The sequence below is a fragment of the Varanus komodoensis genome, unplaced genomic scaffold (genome assembly GCF_004798865.1).
Source record: "Varanus komodoensis strain SLA01 unplaced genomic scaffold, ASM479886v1 scaffold12, whole genome shotgun sequence".
NCBI lineage: Eukaryota > Metazoa > Chordata > Lepidosauria > Squamata > Varanidae > Varanus > Varanus komodoensis.
The window spans coordinates 16501137-16520818 of record NW_025335349.1 but is presented as its reverse complement, the minus strand read 5'-3'; the positions used below and the strand labels follow the sequence as shown (position 1 = coordinate 16520818).

Below are 19682 nucleotides of genomic sequence, written 5' to 3'. Positions count from 1 at the left end.
TGTATTTCTTTTACACTGTTTACACTGAAAGATGCTGTAAACTGTTGATGCAATAATTAATATTAGCAACCCACTCATACGCTGACAACCACTCATGTTTTTCAATCATCTGTCTTCTATAAAGGCTGTTATGGAAACTTCAGTGTCATTGTCATTTGTTCCATTTCACTCTGAGACATTCATGTATTTTGGGGGGGAGGGGAGAAAACCACACACAAATACACATTAACTCACCTACTTGCTAAAAAATAATTACCTGCAAACATTAATTACAACTTCGAAAGTGACAGCTTTGCCAAATATTAAATTTTCAACTGATATACTTTCATTTCTATTACTGAAATTATGAAATTGATTTTTTCCTGCAGAAAAATAAAGCATGGCGGGGAGAGGGGGAGAATCTGCCTCATACCAACGGGTGTCACAAATTTGGCCACCTCATTGGTCACCCCAACCCCAGATCATGTATGAACAAGTTAAACTACATCCAGTAAAACTACATCTTGGGGAACCCTGCAGTTTGCATCCATTCAATCTGATAAATATGCATTAATTCCTATTCTTGATTCCTGCTCTTTAACAGGTTGCTGATTCATAAAAGACCTCTTCACTTCATATTACTGCAAAATTTGCTCACGTGGCCTCCTTACACAGCAAAGACTTCTTTAAGTAAATACTATCTACAAAACAGCAATATCCAGATGCCAACTGAAAGAAATTGACAAGATAATGTTAAATTTTGCTGGGATGCATAACAAATAATTTTGAGGAAGGCCATCCAAAGAATGAATCCAAGTTAAATAAATCTAAGTCACAACTTCCCAAATGTCTTCTTCATTTCATGACCAGCCAGGTAATCTCCTCACCTGCACAGCTCAATAAACCCCACTTGCCCTATACAGATTTTTGGGACTGGCAGATTTGCTCTCACTTGCTTCAGTGCCTTAAAGTACCTCTAAGTGAATACCTCAGCAGAGCTCTAGCACCCATGCCAGGCTCAAGGTTGGACAAACGTTATCCAGAAGGGTAATTTCTGAGAGCAAGTTCCCCCTTTTGGGAGGCTATGGCAAAGTCACAGCAATATGCATGCTCAGATTGTGGAAAAGAAATCCCAACTGCCACAGGTACAGATGCCAGTGCTCACAAAGATGCTCCCTGAGTGCTTCCATGTGTGATTCTACCTGTGCAGCCAGCTTTATTGAGACAACTGTGATGAAATCCAGATGTCCGTATGATTCTGTTAGACTAAAAGCATGACAATGACTTTAGACTCTGGTATTACAAAAGATAGCACTTCAGTAGTGGATTATTCCAAAAACCAAACAGAAAAGTTTAAGCTCATTGCTTGAGAAACAGTCAATTTCACCTTTTCTGCATTCATTATACAATTTAGGGAAACCATGAAGATTCCCAGCTTCATTCATTCCTTGAACTTTATCTACTGTTCACTCCCCATGTAAAGGTAGAATCTTGTAATGAGCTTTGCAGTGTTTACAGTGCAGTGAAGTGTTCCCAGATTAGGGCTTCATCTGACTGATGCCAGTTGCGCAATTCACATCAGGTAAAATTAAAAAGCAACACACGGTAGGGCAATTTGGTGAAATGTATCTCTCCCCACACTACCACTTAGGTGGAGCGCAATCAGTGATAGACAAGCATTGTGCAACCGTGTCCCTCACTACAGATATTTTGAGTAACTGTCCAGAGCTTCAGCTGTGGGTGAATATAAACAGGAGGAGAAGGAGGAGGAGGAGGAGAGACATAATTGTATCATAATCATCATCATAATCATCATCATAATATAGTGGTGATGAAACACACATATACAACTATGAAACTCTTTACACAGGATATTTTTAGTTTCAGGAAATCTAGATAGGTGGAGAACCTCTGTAGAGCCTTCACCCGATGCACAAACAAGTTTATTCATGGTGTTCTCTTGATAAGATGGATTTTCCATCATAGATCTGTGGCTGCTATTGGCTACACAAATATTACAGAAAACTTTCAAAGGGTGCACCAAAATATGTTTCAGTCATACGATAAAGGGAAGGACTTTCATGGTAGAATTTGTACCTTGTTAGAAGGAACATATCCTACCAGGCTGTATACAGAATGTTTTAAAATGTTAAACATATGAAGTCTTGGGCTTTGGGAACATTTGATGTAAATGACATTTCTGTAAATGAGGAGACCAAAACCTAAATAAACTGCATTTGCTAATTTTTAATACTTTCATATGCTTTTTTATTTTAGTGTGGTAAGATAGTTTGGTAGGATAATACAAGCTGTGCTGTTTTATACAAGTATAATCACTGATCTGTCCTGTACACATCTATACCACTGCAGTACCTTTCGACTAGTCACAGAAAAGTCAGATTAAGGCCCCCTTTCCATATTTCTAATTGATTTTCTTCAGCTTAGTTTCTTCACACATCACTTTCTTCAGTGATTAAGCTTTCCAGTTCCTATAAAAGAAACTGACATTTCAGGGACCACAAAGTTTATCTGAAGTCTAGTACTCAGAAAGGCAATGATCTATCTACCAACATAGAGACACTAGAAAATCATGGCATTTGAGATGCCTTGCCAGCTTCTAGCCCTCTTGAAAATTAGCTAATCCACCCATACTTGAGCACCTTGCAGTATAACAAAATGCCCATTTAATTTTGCAGTTTTATGCATGCTTGCTTGGAACACTGTGAAAATTACTTCTGAGATCAACATAGGGTTGCTGTTCTCACCCTACCTTTTCCCGGGTCCAAAGGAAAGGAAAATGCTGCCCGCCCCAACCCCTGCAGAAAAGAAAGAAAATGGCTTCTCTACCTTGGCCCAGAGCTTACTGCGCCTTCCACCTACGCCCCTACTCCTCTTCTGTCATTACAGCTCCTATCCAGGAAGATGTGTATGTGTGAAGAGGAGAAGTAAAAGAGAAAGAAAAAGAGCAAGTCTAGGGACCGGCAGGAAGAAGAAACAGAAAAAGAAAATGGGTGACAGCAAAAGAGAGAGCAAGGTTACGAGGATGGAGAAACAGATATTAAACAGCTGAAGGGAAGGGAAAATAGCAAGGCAGAAGGAAAACAGATAGGTAGGAGTGAGTAGAGAGAGAGAGGGAGGGGACACGGGTAAAGGTCTGTGTGGACAGAAGAAGATCAAAAAAGACCTCTTTCTGCCTGTTCAAGTGCTGATCAGCAGCAGGTTCAGAAGCAGGAAGAAGCACCTGTTATTCTTACTTGTTTCAATTTATCTGTTTATACACGCACGCACGCACGCACGCATGCAATGCATGCAGAGGGAGGGAGGGAGGGAGGGAGGGAGAGAACACATATACACATACATATTTCATTTGAAGGAACCAGGAAATGCAAGACTTTTTGTACCCTGTGGATGCTGTGTTGGTAAACTCTGCTGTAAACACATTTGTCATGAGAATTGTGCTTCTCTCTGCTCACATCAGGTTGAGGGCTATCTGCCAGTCCTCAGAGATATTCAGGTAAAAGGCCCTCATAGCCTTCAGGAAAAGCAGTCAACTAGCACCCCAGCTTGAAAATTCCAAAGAGAATCCAACATGAATTAGTTACCTGCTCACTGAAGCTTTAAAAGAGTAGGGCCAAATTCATGGACAAGGAGGTGACTATCGGTGGCTACTAGCCTTGCTGGCCAGGTGCTGCCTCCTTTACCAGAGGCAGCACGGCTGCATACAAGCTTTGGCAGGTGCACCCATCCTGCGTGAGGGATTCTATGTAGAGTTGGTTTTCCACTGTGTTAACTGAGTGCTGGACTGTAATTGTCTGATCCAGCATGGTTTTTATGTATTGATTTAATTTATTTAAAGTTTTCTATATTGTCATTCATTAAAAATCTCATGACGGTTTACAAAATTCTAATGCCTTACACCTGTGTGCATGGGACATGTTATAAAATCATAACAACCTTTTGAGACTAATATGTTGGTTTCTGTGCAGGAACTTCAGGAAAAGCCAAAGGTGCTTTGACGAGTTACAGGTATGCAGAGATTCTGATGTGGGATGCCTATACACTCCATACCTGAGACCCACAGTCAGCATCAATGCAAGTTGCCGGACATGATCAAATTGCTCTGGGGTTCATCAGCTAGCACTGGCTATACTGTTGGGAAGCCTGGGCCGTTAGAAGACTTCCATTTGTTTGCCAAGATGATGAAGGTAGGCCAGGAGTCCTTCCAGCCAAGGTTGCATTGTAGAATTGCCACTGTAGAATTCGTGGAATTTTGCAGGGGTCCAGAGGCCATTGTCTTCTATCTGTAACTCCTCTGTATTTTCCTATCACTTCTTCCATCCTTTTTCTTAGCACAAAAAGAATCTCTTAGGGAGAGAATGACAGGAAAAGTGCACAATGACTTTGGAGAGAGAGCACTAGGAGCTACCCATCTGGGAGCACTCCTGGGGCTTGGATTGTCTCCTGAAATGGAATATATAAGTTACTGCTGAGGCTTCTGATTAGAAGGAACCTTTGAGACATTCGGAAGGAAGGTTTTAAAAAAAGGTATCTACAGGGGGTATTTCTTAAGGGCCCGCCTGACATTCCTAATAATTAGTAATGCTCTTTTATTAGGTTACAGACATTATCCAGTGCCTTCTGGAGCCTCCACTTACTTCATTCCTCATGGCAGCAATGAACATCACATTGTTTCATTTATTTCTGCACATGGGGAAATGTCTAACAAGGCCGCTTTGAGGATTCACATGAAAACATATATAAAAGGCAAGTCAGTCCGACAGTCTAAAAGCCTTGTTAGACTGAACTGACTTCAGTTTCTTTTATGCTATGTAATTCAAAACTATTACTGCCTAGGACAGTGTAAGAAAGTGCATTCAGTCCAGTTCAAGCTCCTCAAACTAATTCCTGTAATCAATTTGACTCTTTGTTTGGCCTTAGTAAAGAACAAGATCGTTAGCTATGACAATGTCAACCTTTTCGTACTACCAAGTTTAATCACATTAGTGTCCAATTTAATATCTGAAAACACATTTCACACATAGGAAAGCAATTAAAGAATTAGAGACACAGGGAAGCAAAACCTCTTGGGGGCAAACCTCGATTTATTTTTTTAAATACTGTATGGCTAAAGGAATGTGTAATCTATGGGTAAAAACAAATATATCAGCAATGCTGTAGAAAATTGATGTAGTGCAATGATCAAACACCACTAATACTGCTTGCTACTTATTCCTTTAGGCTGCAATCATATGTACTTACCTGTGAGCAGGAAAGTGAATTCAATTGGATTTACTTCTGTGATCTTAAGTTTGTACCATTTGGATTGTGCTATTAGAATATACAAAAAGTGTCACGTGCATGTTTGTGTTATAATTCTTCCGACAAATCTATAAAGCTAGTTATGTATTTATTCACTTTTTCCAGATGGAGAGGCTGAGACAACCTAATGAGCTCATGACTGAAACAGGGATTTTTAGAGTAATAGCTCATCCTCTAGGCTGCCCTGTTTCACTATTACTATAGCTGGGTTCTAATTTATTTTATACACTGTTCAGTTACTCCTTCAAATATTCTTGTTTTCCATTTAGTTTTTAAATAGGGACATCTTCCTTTTACCTCCACTTTCCCCAACTGGAAATGAACTGGCCAAGAGGTCTTGCATTAAGAGCGACTGCTCTGTCATTTCCATGTTGGAAAGGAGTACAAAAGCCAAGTCTGGATGTTGTCACTAACTGTTGCACCAGAGCTACAGCTAAAATGAACACACACTTTGAAAATCACATAAAAAGTGATTTATTATCCCAGAGATTTGCAGCTAGTGTCACTGGCTTTGAGCAAGGGGTATAATTGATGTGTAGGGTGAGAAAGTATGGTAGACTCGCTGCCAAGATTGTCCTGGCAGTTTGAGCCCTCCCCATGGATCTCTGCGCAAAAAAGACTGCTCTTGCAGCCAAGTCTGATCGATATGTTAGATGTGCTTTGTAATTTTTATTTTGGTCAATCGCTTGTTTTTAACTTTATTTTTAAAATTCAAGTATACATAGGATTGTGCTAAATTCATTTCAACAATACTAGTGTACTAGAAGATGGCTTTATTTTTGCACATTAAATTTGTTGTTGTTTGTTGTTAGTTGCAAAGTCTTGTCTGACCCATTGCGATCCCATGGACAACATTCCTCCAGGCCTTCCTGTCCGCCACCATCCCCCGGAGTCCACATAAGCTCACACCAACTGCTTCATTGATTCCATCTAGCCATCTCATTCTCTGCCATCCCTTTTCTTTTGCCATCTATTGTTCCCAGCATTAGGCTCTCCTCCAAGGAGTCTTTCCTTCTCATTAGGTGGCCAAAGTATTTGAGTTTCATCTTCAGGATCTGGCCTTCTAAAGAGCAGTCAGGGTTGATCTCCTCTAGGACTGACCAGTTTGATTGCCTTGCAGTCCAAGGAACTCGCAGGAGTCTCCTCCAGCACCACATTTCAAAGGCCTCAGTTCTTTGGCACTCAGCCTTCCTTATGGTCCAACTTTTGCAGCCATACATTGCAACTGGGAAAACCATGGCCTTGACTATATGCACTTTTGTTGGCAGGGTGATGTCTCTGCTTTTTAGTATGTTGTCTACATTTGCCATAGCTACCCTCCCCAGGAGCAAGTGTCTTTTAATTTCTTGGCTGCAGTCCCCATCTGCGGTGATCTTGGAGCTCAGGAAAATACTGTCACTAGCACATTGAATAGAGTGTAATAAATGTGTCTGAAAAGGAGGCAGCATGCAGTGTGTCCTGACCACATTCAGTGCCCTACTTTAAAAAAAAAACCCACTGTAATTCCCTCATAGTGATCACATATAGTACATTTGAAGCCCAAGTATGGAATCATCTGGTTTGCTTGTGTCCTGGAAAACAAGAAGTGTGAGCCGAAGTGTGAGGCTTCGGCAAATGGGGTGGCATAGAAGCCTTCTAAATAAATAAATACCCAAGTGGAACACACTGGGTTTCATGATGCCATCTCTTTTTTAATTGTGCAGTTCTATATAAAGTAAGTTCCAGTGTTCACATTAGCTTCTTCCAAGGTAAATGTACATAGGATTATGCAAGGGTAGGCAATGTGTTGCCTTTCAATGTTTTGACCTAGAACTCCCATCTGGGATAGTGTTGCATCAAAGTTCTATCTCTATAGCATCCGTGGACTTCTTTTACTCAGCCTAGTCTTACAAAGTGAGTTAAATCTAGGAAAGTCTGAATGTTTGGAACATTATGGTTATGCAACTGGTAACCTTCTTCTGCATCACTTTCAGCAACATCAAGGCTGCTGCATGTGACATGGAAAAGAGATGCTACTTGTGAAGGAGTTGCATGGGGCTCAATTCCTGGCAAGTGGCAAGCAACCACTGAGCTTGCTTGCCAGGAATTCAGACTCACAGCCATGACAATACTGACTGGAGTCCAGGGAGCTGAGCACAGAGAATCCATTGGATTCCAGTACTGATTCTTCCACAACCTGAGTCCCAGCCACCACAGTTGACAGTGAAGGATATTGGAGGCTGTGGGCAACAACATCTAGAGGCCCACATGGTGCCCACTCCTGCCTAAACTCCTGCCTAAAAATACAATTTATGATGATCATCTCAAACAAGCCCTTCTTAATTAAATGTAACATCTTCCCAGATAAGTGACTTTAGAATACATGTTGAAAATGTTTTAGCCTAAAGATCAAATTCATGTTGAAGAAGGTCTTGAGACCCACATTCAGCGGTGGGCAGAGTCAAAGGCAAAATGCACCAGATCCCCAAATACCTGCATGTTGTATTGTAAAGCTCTTATTCTCAATAACTTATCCCTAGCAGAAGAATTTCAAGCTTTTATAACTGAGTGAAAAACTGTATAACCACAAAATAATGGGTGTCAAGGAAAGAAGATATGATCATCTGATGAAATCTAATGGACCAGATTGGGACCCCGGCAAGCTCAATCTGACCCATTAGCCTGAAGTTCTACACCCCTGGTATACCAGATTGTAGCCTTAGGGTGCAATTCTGTGCATGTCCAGACAAAAACAGTCCTTGGAATTGTAAGACTTGATCAAGATACATGGGACTGAATGTATGGCAGGAACAATAAGCTTATTTCTGCACTGCTTGCCTAGATGGTTCAAGGCACTTTATATTAAAACTACAAATGTAGGTGCAATTGTTAGTGTACCTACAGTAGATACACTTGGATCTATGAGTCTCTTTCATATCAATAAGTTTACTTATTGCACTAAAAAGAACTTGAGTACACAGAAAAATGCATGTCAGTCACACATTCAATCTGCTCTTAGGTTCATGCTAGCTTGATGACTATGTTCAAATCAAGAAAAACTTCATTAGATCACCCCTGGATTTTCTATTAAAGTCACTTCCTTTATACAGAGGATCCTTGGTAATTTCTTGCTAAACCAATTAACACCTGTGGACTCTTCCCCAGAAATATTTTCAGAAATCCCCAGAGAGATGGATGGCAATTATTATGCTGTGCAGTGAACAGAATTTTATTGCTACTGGTGTATCCTTCCACCTGTGTAGCTACCTCAAGATACTCTACCTCAGTCATCAGATCGTGATTCACAAAGTCATTAGAAATTCAGAGGTGATATTCCAGTTGAACATGGTATTGATCGGGGAGGCAGACAGCAGAGTGATCACTGACTCAGAATTATCCAAGTGCAACAGTACCATTCTTAGCATAGTGTTGGTGGTGTGTTTTTCTTTAGTTCTGAAATTATATAATGTTATTCAGCGGCTTAAGAGCATTTGGACACAAATATATGTCTGCAGCAAAACACACAAAAAAAATGGTGTTGAAGTGCTGGGGTGAAGGGGCCTTGATAAGACCACTCATACTCAAAGTATTTCCTCAGGATAAGCTATGCATTGGTCTGAGAAAGGAACCATTTATCAGAGAGCTACCACAGGAATTGAAAGTACAGGGCAGTTGAAATCAACTGGAATGGTCTTCCCTAACCCAGTACCCTTCAGATGTACTAGACTACAAAGCCATAATTCCCCAGCCCACAGAGGATAATGAGAATTGTAGTTCAGCATCATGTTGAAGGAGGCCAAACTAGAAGGTTCCTGTAATATCTTTGTGTATCAATCAAAAAGTTTCTAGTGAGGCCCCGCTGTTGGAAAGCTGAGATCAGTTCTCACCTTTGGATTAGATAATAAAGTGATTCCAAATCCACTGCCATCAAATCAAACCCATGATGCTACATGATCTTGAAATACAGGTTTATGCCTCAGCATTCAAACTGAGTTAAAGTTTAACTCCATTATTTCAATGTTGAGTAAGTTATCATGTTACGAAGGAGCAACTTGCCAAATGGGCAAATTAAATGAGACACAAGCCTATCTGAAACAAATTTCCAGCAATATATGCACATTTTCTTTCATCCAGTTGTCATAGCGGCAACCCATCTTCCAACAATTAATTTCTGTGTTCTGTGGGACAGCTAATTAAGCATTCCAACTTTTAAAATCACATGATCATTTCCTTATCACATCACATTAACAGCCGTGTCCTTCTTGGCAGTGGCACTGCCTTTGTTGTGCATTTGAAGGCTTCTAGAGAAAATGATTTGTGCATGCAGGCCAAGTAGGCAAGATATGCATGCCAAAATTCCAAATGGGCAGTAGATTTTGTGTCTAGCAGAATATCACTCTAGAGAACCTTTAACAACAACTTTTTATGGAGGGGGAGGGACAGGAGCTGTGGAAGAATATGCAGGTTTCTTTGGATTCCAGCCACTATATACAATTATTATCATTATTATATTTACATCCTGCCTAATTCCAAAGATTGGGACTCTAAGCATCTATACAACTTGTTTTACCATAACAAGCTTTAAATATGGACCTTAAAGGCAGATAAAGCTGGATTGGAATAACAATTTGAATTCCACAGATCAGAAGTTGAAGCATATGAAGCAATCATATTCTAATAATTAATGAATATTTTCAAGGCACTTCGTTGTTGCAAAATTCTTTTTGCTTGGTTTTTTAATATAATCTAAGAGCTTAGTTAATTTTGCCATGCAAAATTTTCAGGGAAGGAGAGGGGGCTTCAGTGGCCTGGCAAGGAACAGCGGTGCTACAATAAGGAAATTCCCCGTGGGTTTTTGAGAAGGTGTGACTCAGTTTCAAACACTGGGTGATGAACTAGCTGTAAACACCCATAATCTACATGTTTTTTCAGCAGAAAATCACAGGATTATGCTTACTCCTGTGAAAGTCAGTCTGGGTGAAGCATGAGGAAGTCGGCATTGTTTTGACTTTCAAGAAGGAACAGCAATTCCTTTTTTTAAAAAAGTCTCTTCTTCCTTACATCAGTGAATCTGGGCAGAACAGATCTGAAACAAAAAACAACTGACTCTTAAAAGGGTCATGTCACTGTAGGGATCAGCTTTCTGTCTCCTCCTACTCCTCCTACTGTTGCATTTGTATGTGACACAAGATCACATTTTCCACACAGTGGAAACAGTGCGGTGTCCGTTCCTATTTGGGAAGTGTGCTTTGTCTGCATAGCATGGCAGTGCTCCCTGACAAATTGCAGCAGTAGATCCCTCTACACCCAGTGCAAGCTGTCAGATTGTCAGCTCAAGGATGCACAGAGGGAGCACCCTGCTAGAGCATCTACCAAATCCAGGCCAAAACTCATAGCAGGCTACCAGGGGCTGGGCTGGGCCGAGCCGGGCACCATTAGGAAGGTTTCGGGGGCATCTCCTAGAGACTAGGCCTACACAGCAATTTGGCAGAGCATTGACCTGATGCCGCACAATATGAGGAGGTTAGCAGCCAGGCCAGAGAAATGTGTAATAGAGCAGACCTCCAAATGATCGCCTAGAGACCAGGCCGAGCCCTCGATTAACTAGCTCTATTAATGACAGCAGAAAGGTGACACACTGATGGCAACAACACCATACTTGTTCTGGGAAAAGGCTTTGTTCAATGTCCACTCCTGACTGGGTTACCACTGAGCTATGCATTATTTCTAAACATGATTTCACTTGAACAGAGTGTGGCCAGGCCATCCCTGTTTTCCCTGCCACAATTTGTTAATGTTCCCATGTTCTAAAATCTCCAGCAAAATATGAGTACATGAAAAGGTAATCAAAATATTAACACAAAAATAATGATTAATTTTTTCACCCTTCCATGCATTATTCAATGACTTGTACCATTGGAGTGTGACATGCATCTGAGGCAGATTGCTTGCAAAAATGAATTGCATTTCAGCAGAATCACCCATATTAATCAACAGACAACTGGAATGTACCGAAAGAATTTAAAACACTATATTCATTTTATACCAGTATTGTCATCTATTTATGAATACACTGGCAGTTAGAGACTCCTAGGGATTTTTATTTGTTTATTTTTCATTGACTATCCAAAAAATATATGAGGCAGAAACTTTTTCAGTTATGCAAATAGGGTTTCCAATAGTGGAACCGTTTAGAATTACAAATATTCAGAACACACTGGTAAGTAGTTGTAAGCATGTGGTTAGCTTACAGAAAGTTTTTAAGTGTTTAACTTAGGCAAAACATATCCTCCCTCTTTTAAGAGCCACAATGTATTTCCCATCTCACCAGACTATATTCTCCATCCTGATTTCTTTATACAAGTAATTTTAAGTGGAATGTAATTGTATTGGAATCATTGGCCTTTTGACTTTAAAATGATATATCTCAATTTTTTAGTATCCAAATATGATGGTGATACATAATTGGACATCTGTTATGTAGTCTACAGCTCTAAAGCAATCTCAGTCATAGGACAGGCACCTATGGCATCCATACCAAGGAGATACTAGAAATAGTTCAGTAGCTAGATGTCTGTGACAAGTATGCATATTAATTTTGCATACCTTTAAGTCTGAAGCTTGTCTCACTAGTTTACGAACAGCACATAGAACATATTTTTTAGCAGATTCCATTGGCACAAACAGCAATATTTTACAAAGTTTTGGAGGTCACAGCCAGTTGACTGAGATCTGAGTTAACATTCTTCAAATCTCAGAATATGAACACACTGGCTCAAGAATATATCACCAAAAAGCACAATTGCTTCCAGAGACATCAAGTTCACTCATTTTAATGTGTCCAGACAGTATAATTCCAGTTTAAAAGAGCTGAGAATAAAGAGGAAGATGTGCTTACATTTATTACAGATTCATGTGTACATTTTCTGACCCAGAACAGCACAGGTCAGTTTTGTTATCCTTGAGCAAATCTCATAGATTTGTGTTTCTTCAAAAATCCATGGCTACAAAAGCAGTTGGAAACAATGTAAATACACAGACAGAGCATCAATGTCCTTACTGTTTACATTTTTTTTCAAAAAGGAAACAAGATAATTCAAAATATCAGCAGATCAAAAAAGATTTTAATTATGTATCTAAGTTCATGTTTTAGCAGCAAAAAATATTGCAGACTTGACATCTTATATCTGCAACTCTAGCAGTGAATTATTCTTGCCTATGTTTTTCCCTGGCACTGAAGAAGAATGTATTTTTATCTTATGCAAATGAAATAGATCAGAAAAATTTAAATTTCTCTGGCATATCAGTTAGACTCATTGGACTCATGGTGTGCTGTTGCTACCACTGACTGTTATATAGTTTTGCGGGAACATATTTGGTCAATTAGCAGCTATATTTACAAAATGGTTGCTGTAATAAAAGTTAAATGAATGATGTGGTAAATCTTTGCATGTTCCTCTGTGAATCCTTCCAATCACTTTACTATGAAGTGATAAATCTGTGCCAAAAAAATAGGTGAACTAAGCTAGGCAAAAATTGCAACCCTTCCCTGAATCTTTAAAAGGCCGGAACAACTCATGATGTAGAATCATAGAATAGTAGAGTTGGAAGGGGCATAAAGGCCATTGAGACCAACCCCCTGCTGTTGCAGGACACCCCGTTACACCATTCCACTCAAATGGCTGTCCACTTTCTTTTTTAATGTCTCCAGTGTGGGAGAGCCCACCACCTCTCTAGGCAGCTGGTTCCACTGTCGCATTGCTCTGACAGTGAGGAAGCTTTTCCTGATTGTCCAGCTTGAATCTGGGTTGTTGCAACTTGAACTGATTATTCCGTGTCCTACACTCTGGCATGAGCAAGAAGAGATCTTGACCTTTGTCTTTGTGACAGCAAAATTCTATGTATGTTTACTCAAAACTATGTCCCATTAAGGTCAATTAGACTTATTCTCTTCTCTGGCAAATGGGTTTAGGATTTGAGCCCAAGGCTATGTGGAATTGTTCCAAATTGGTGGAGCTCATATGTGGAGGCACCAACAGAGCTGAGCATTTCTTCCCTCTGTCATCCCACATTGTACAAGAGAGTCCTCCGGCCCTCCAGAGTGCCAACAATATGAAAGCACAATACAAATTCTTACAACAAAAGTGTTGTGAAATAATGCTACTAGTATACAACATCTTAGGATTATTAGTAGTTTCTATGTAGAAAGAGAAAATAATGGCCATGACGTAAACAAACCGAAGCACTTTTAAACCCCATTGATTTTGATTAGAGGAGTAACTGCATGCCTAGCTCACTCCCAGTGAAGCTAGCAGGCCAACCTACCTCACAGGGTTGTTGTGGCAACAAGATTGTGAACAGGAGGAGAATTATGTAAGCCGCTTTGAGTTCTTTAAGAAAGAAAAAGGATAAATCTAAGAAACAAATAAAAAATTAATGTGAAAGGGATTGATTTTGATTGGCTTGAACCTAGTGCATTTTTATAGAATTTCACCAATATAATTAAAACAAGTATATTCCCAAAATATGCTTGACCATTCTTGTTGTCACTATTCTGAATACTTTATTCCTATTGCAAACAAGCAAACAAAAACAGGTAAATCTGGACCCAAAGGAGACCATGAAGGCATAGAAAGAAGAAAAGGCGTGAGTGCAAGTGCAATGTCATCTTTAAACTTTGACACAATTGGGAACGGAGATTAAAGGGCTTCCATTGATATATTTAAAATTAAGCTGAAAGAACTATAAAATATGAACAAATTCTTACATGGGCTGTTGATTTACCCATTCCACATCTATGCCACAAACAGCATGCTCACACATATACACAAACAGCAGAATGCACCGAATTTTGCATCGCTCGTTGCCAAGGGAACCACTTTCCTTATCCACAGGTTCCACAATTTTGTTGCACTTGGCTTATCACTCACAAGCAGGTAGTGGAGTACTCAGGAAACAGAGGCTTATTCTGGAAGTTCTATGAACCCACATTCAGGGGGAAATAATGGGAACAATTTATCTATAAAAGCAGTGCATATTAGTAATGATCCTATAATCATGTTAACTTATTATGTTATGATAATTAGAGTTGGAGCTATGTGGGTGTTTGTTTTTGAATTCAGCCTGACAAAACCAAATGAAAAAGCTTATCCATTCACAAATGAATGTAACCAAAATATTCTCTCTCTCTCTCTCCAACTTAGAGAAGAGTAATTGGGCAACTAGCTCTTTTTGTTCTTAATAGTCCTTTGAATTTTATTTTTTTTCCCATTCAAAAAAGAGTTTAATTCTTTGTTCCCTTCTTTCAGGCTTTTCTTAATGTTATGGAGAGTTGAGTTCTTAAGAGCTTCCTTCCTCATGTATTAAGATCATCAATGGAGACCCGCTTTGTGTTTCCAATATACATTTGGTAGGGTATGGAAAACATTCTCTGTCCCTGTACTAAAACATTTAAATTTTAAATACTTTAGGAAGGTTCTGATGGACTTCTGGAGGGCAGTCTAGAAAGAGTGCACCACCCATATTCCTGCCAGATGATACTTTTCACAATGTGGCACAGACAGCAAGGCCTTACCTGAGGATCATACTGATCTAACAGGTCTATGGAAGGGCAGAGGGGAGAGAGATTAATGGGCCTAGCATTTCTCAGATTGTTGTTGGTGGGGTGGGGGGGGATCTCTAAAATCTCTAACACTCATCCCAGTGCTTCCTATCAGATAAGAAATTGTCATCTGCTGCTAATTTCTCTCACAGCACTCATCTTTACCCTTCCAGCAAATCTAGGTGACCAAATGAAAACTTCGAAGCATGCTAGATGCTTCCTTCTCTACTGAGGATCCTGGGATATGTGGTCTATTTCTTTCTGTTTTAATAGATTAAACCAGGAAAATGAAAAATCAGAACAAAATCTCCATTTTGTCATGAGGATCACTAGAATGTTTAGGATCTGCAGGAAATCTTATCGGCACCATTGCTTGTAGAGGCCTGTTTGTTGAACATGTGGGAAAAGGCTTTCTCCTAATATACTCAAAAACTGGTGCGCATACTCTCCCAAGAACTACACATGGTTCCCTCAGCTTTTAGGCTGAAGACACATATTTTTATGAAATTATGCTGTTTTAATGCTTTATATGTTCTTAGATTTTCATTGTTTCAACATTTTAGTGGTATAAATTTTTCACACGGTCTTGATGGCCTTTTTTGCTTGTAGGATTTTAAGCATAACTTTGCTAGCATGAAATAAGGTGGCATATGAATGTAAATAAGAAATAACTAAAGTTTAGCAAAGGAATGGACAAAGGAAGCCGGGGTATGGAAAAGTCAGGGACAGCTGGTGATGCAACAAACTGGTTAAAAGCTTAGGGAATGTTTGCTTAATTAGAAATTGGAACATATTTTCTGAACCATGCAAGTTCCTTCCCAAGCTTTTTGAGTTCTGAAGATTCTTCTCCATCTCCACTAAACACAAGGCAGTTGTGTGAGCTCAATAACCACACAGTTGTTATGGGAGTATTATGTTTAAATGTGCTTTGATATACTTGCAAGAAAAAAATGCATGGTTTTAAGCACTATAGCCTCAATTGTATTTTATGCAGAACTAGTCTGGGACAATGAGTTATGCATAACAACCACTGAAGAAAGACGGATGTTCCATTTATTTTGAAAGATGTATTCTGCCAACCCTATAGCTCAGATAAGCACTGTAAGACGTGCCTCCACATGGGCTACTTCTTTGCAAGGATCCCTTTTGTCAGAAAAGGGCAATGGATGGATTTTTGCCAGTGATATCATCATCAACAGGAAATGCTTACACTGTGTGTGTTTTTTAAATCCTATCATGTACATTTCCAGATTTTAATGAACAAATGAGAATCAAACTGTGTTAAACTCCAGAAAAACCTGGTCATTTTAAATTTGGATGACTCTGTGAGGCCCACACTAATTATTCCTCTCACTTGCCCAGTATGAACCTGCTTAAATAAGCTGCTAATCATTAGATAATAATATTGACTCTTAACTGTTTGGTTTAAGATTAACATGTCATAAATTAATCCCACCCAGGAAGAAGAAAGCCAAGTTGAAACAACTGGAGGAAAATGAAAAATGAACCACCATTATACTACACGTTAATACCATTTCTTAATTCACTTGTCATGGTAGCCATTAGTTTAAGTTCCTTGATCTCAGTACAAACAATATCAGAAGTAGGCAAGCCTCTCATGTAGGACTGATCCTGACCTGTTAAATGAGTGTGACAGCTGTTAACTAATGCTTCCCCAGGTATAATTTCTAGAAGATGGTTGTGTCTGTAAAGGTCCCTTGACTTACAACCCCTTTGGAGTTAAGCAAGGAAACTGCTCTTCTAATCAGCTAACTTTAATTATATGAAACTGAAAATCTGAAAAGCTAGTTTTAGATGACAGACTAAAGCATTTTGCAGTGATCAATAACAAGCGAAACAAGTTGTGTTAAAGAATTCTATAGAATCAATTCATCTGCACAGCAGAACAGTCTGGTACCAGACTGTTTAAGGTTTGATTTAACACTGTCCTTTCCCCATAAAGGACATCCCCAAAAGGAGTATCTTGAAGGTGGTCCTTTTTTTTCAGAAGCATTCTTTACTCCTCTCCCTAACTTATACCTCACTCTTTTATTTCTCAGGCCCGTTCCCCACTGCTGGCCTTCTGCAGAAAAGCTCTGTTTTCACATGTTTTCAGGGGCATAGAATCATAGGACACCTGACTATCTACTCCTTTTCCCTTATTTCTATCTCCCCTGTCCTTAGCTCTTCATCCCCCTTCCTCATCTTAAGCAAAATCTAATTATATGTTTTTGTGGAATTCTGAAGAACTGGTGGGTCTAATCCCCACTGGGTCTTCCATTTGTTCCTCTTTGCCATTTTAAATGTCATCTAGTCTTTCCTTGTCAAGCATAGGGCCTATCCATTCTGCAAACTTTTATTCTTATCTCTCAAAAAGTCTCCCAAAGGATCCTGGCAGCTACAATGTGTGTGTGCTGAGCATTCTCCATATTCCCTAGACACTCTCTCCAGACCTACCAATAGTCTCTGTGTTTCCCTAAACAGAAAGTACAAATGAGACCTGTAATAAACTGTTGCAGGGCAACAGCATTCCTGTTCACTGTTCCATGATCCATGCCTTCATCCATCCCTCTTTCATCTCATTTTCTGGTGAAGAAAAATTATCCTCCAGCAGTCAGCACTCTCTGGCCACTGAGCATACACAGTCCTCCTTTGACTATTTTTGGGGTGTCCCCATTAGGTTTTCTTTTGACTCTTCCTCCTTGCAAATCTTTATTTTATTTCATTTTTCCTTTCCCATCCTTTTGCAAATCTTAGTTCTTCGCTAAGCCTGCAGATACCTTACTCTGTGCGTGTGCGTGTGTGTAGGAAAGGAAGTGCTCTTTTGAGCATTATTCAGCCTGTCCTGCTTTACCCCATTGATCCTTGGGCAGATGCAGGCCTTATTTCCACAGAAGATGGGTAGCCTAAGAATAAGACAACCAGATACCTCCTACTCCCTACCACCAATGCAGTGATTTTGCTGTTAACCTCCTGTGCAACTTAATTGCTTACAGAACTTCAGTACTTACTGGATTCCATGACAACTAATTTTTTTCACAAGCATGATGTAATCAAGCAAATTTATCTTCCCAATCATATTTGTTTGAAAGTAAGGCCCAGAGATTCCAACACACCTCTACTATCCAAGCCATTTAAGTCAACTTTATTTAGACAAGGTATGGATGGAATACCACACATGGTCATTTGATGAATTTTATAAAAATGAGACAAAAGCAACTTGTGTTGCCAGCATTCGTTCTCTTAATTTAATAGTTCTGAACAGAGTTGGAACGTGATTTCACATGCTTTGTAGTCACTTTAGTTGTTTACAGATGATATTTTTCTAAACTTGGTGAACTTTTTCTAAACTTCAGAAAGCCCCTGGCCACCATTTGGAATTTACAAATAGCTTTCACTGACGATGTCCTACCAAGCCACTCCTGTGCATTGCAACATTTTTAATGCATATAATGTGCAGCAAAGGTGAGCATAAAATGTCTGACTGAGTGGACCACATCTTGTTCCTGCATTCAGATCTAAGACTAAGGTGGTATGAATCAGCAAAACATGAGCTCATCAAACTTTTCCAAATTTCACCTCAAAGTCTCCACTTTGAATCATTTCCACTTCAGATTATGATATTGTTTTCTTCCTTTCACACAAAAGAACACACATTTGTGTACATGTTTTGAAATACATGCATTCTTCTCTCATAGATTAAAGCATGCCAGCATAGCTTTTTAAAGTATACTTTTTTCATTTACATTTCTCAAAGGCACACATTCGTTGAACTCATTTTTTCATTCCATGAATTACATACAATATATTCACCTTGACTTCTATCACGGAAAAAAAAAAAGATGGGATGCCAATGGAATGAACATTTTTAATGCTTACAAAGGTAGTACTTTACACATGTGAGTTTTCTTTTTTTCAGTAGTGCAGAATAGAAGCCTGTCAGAAAGATTTTTGAGATATCTAAAAAGCTGTCTTTTCTTTCCAACCAACAACACCCTGTATTTCAATTCTCATCCTCCTTTCAACAACTATGCAAATACAGTTCACAAACACACCACGACAAGCAGTAAAGCGCACAGAAACAAAGCCACAAAAAATGAGGCAGAAATATCCTGCACCATGAGGGAGCTGTTAAGTGCATCAGAGGTGGTGACTGCATCGTATAGCCAACACTTTATCTTCTGTTTTCCAGTTTATCAACAAAGATTTAGGATGGAATGTCACATTTCAGGTTGATGTAACCTCCTAGGAATGGCTCACATTTTTGAAAGAGAAGCAATTAAGCAGCTGTGAGAGGCTGCTTTCAGACTTGCTAAGTGTAAGGAAACATATAATTACACACATTGGCATTTTATGTTAAACAAATCATTTTCACCACCATCTCTATTCTTCCCTTTCTTTTGAAAAAGGAACATTTTCAGCTCTGCCTCCTTAATATTGTTCTCTTTTTATACCTTAAGGAGAAATAATCATAAACTATTGGAATGTCAGTTGTTTGTTTGTTAGCCAGACCTGAATTGCTGAAAGAGTCTAACATCAAACAGACATGTTCAAACGATTGCTCATCAACACCTGTTCATGAAATCCAGTGATGTGGTGAGGCATGCACAGCAACCGATATACTTTCAACCCTAAAGTTTTGGAACACCGATTTGGTCTCAGAAGAACCCTATATATACGGAACTGCCTTATATCAAGGTACACCATTGAACAATCTAGCTCAATCTAGTCTGCACTTGCTGGCTATAGTTCTGCAAATTTCATGGCAGACATGCCAGGAATTGAATATAGCCTTTCTGCGTGC

At 39.3% G+C, this 19682-nt stretch overlaps 1 long non-coding RNA gene across 1 annotated transcript in view; it reads right to left on the bottom strand.

Moving 5' to 3' along the window:
- Positions 1 to 2017: 2017 nt before the first annotated feature.
- LOC123019157 overlaps positions 2018 to 19682 on the bottom strand; it is a 142511-nt gene continuing 124846 nt past the window's right edge. The window contains exon 4 of the long non-coding RNA XR_006413868.1: positions 2018 to 2468. This is a non-coding gene — a long non-coding RNA (uncharacterized LOC123019157). The remainder of the gene's footprint in view (positions 2469 to 19682) is intronic.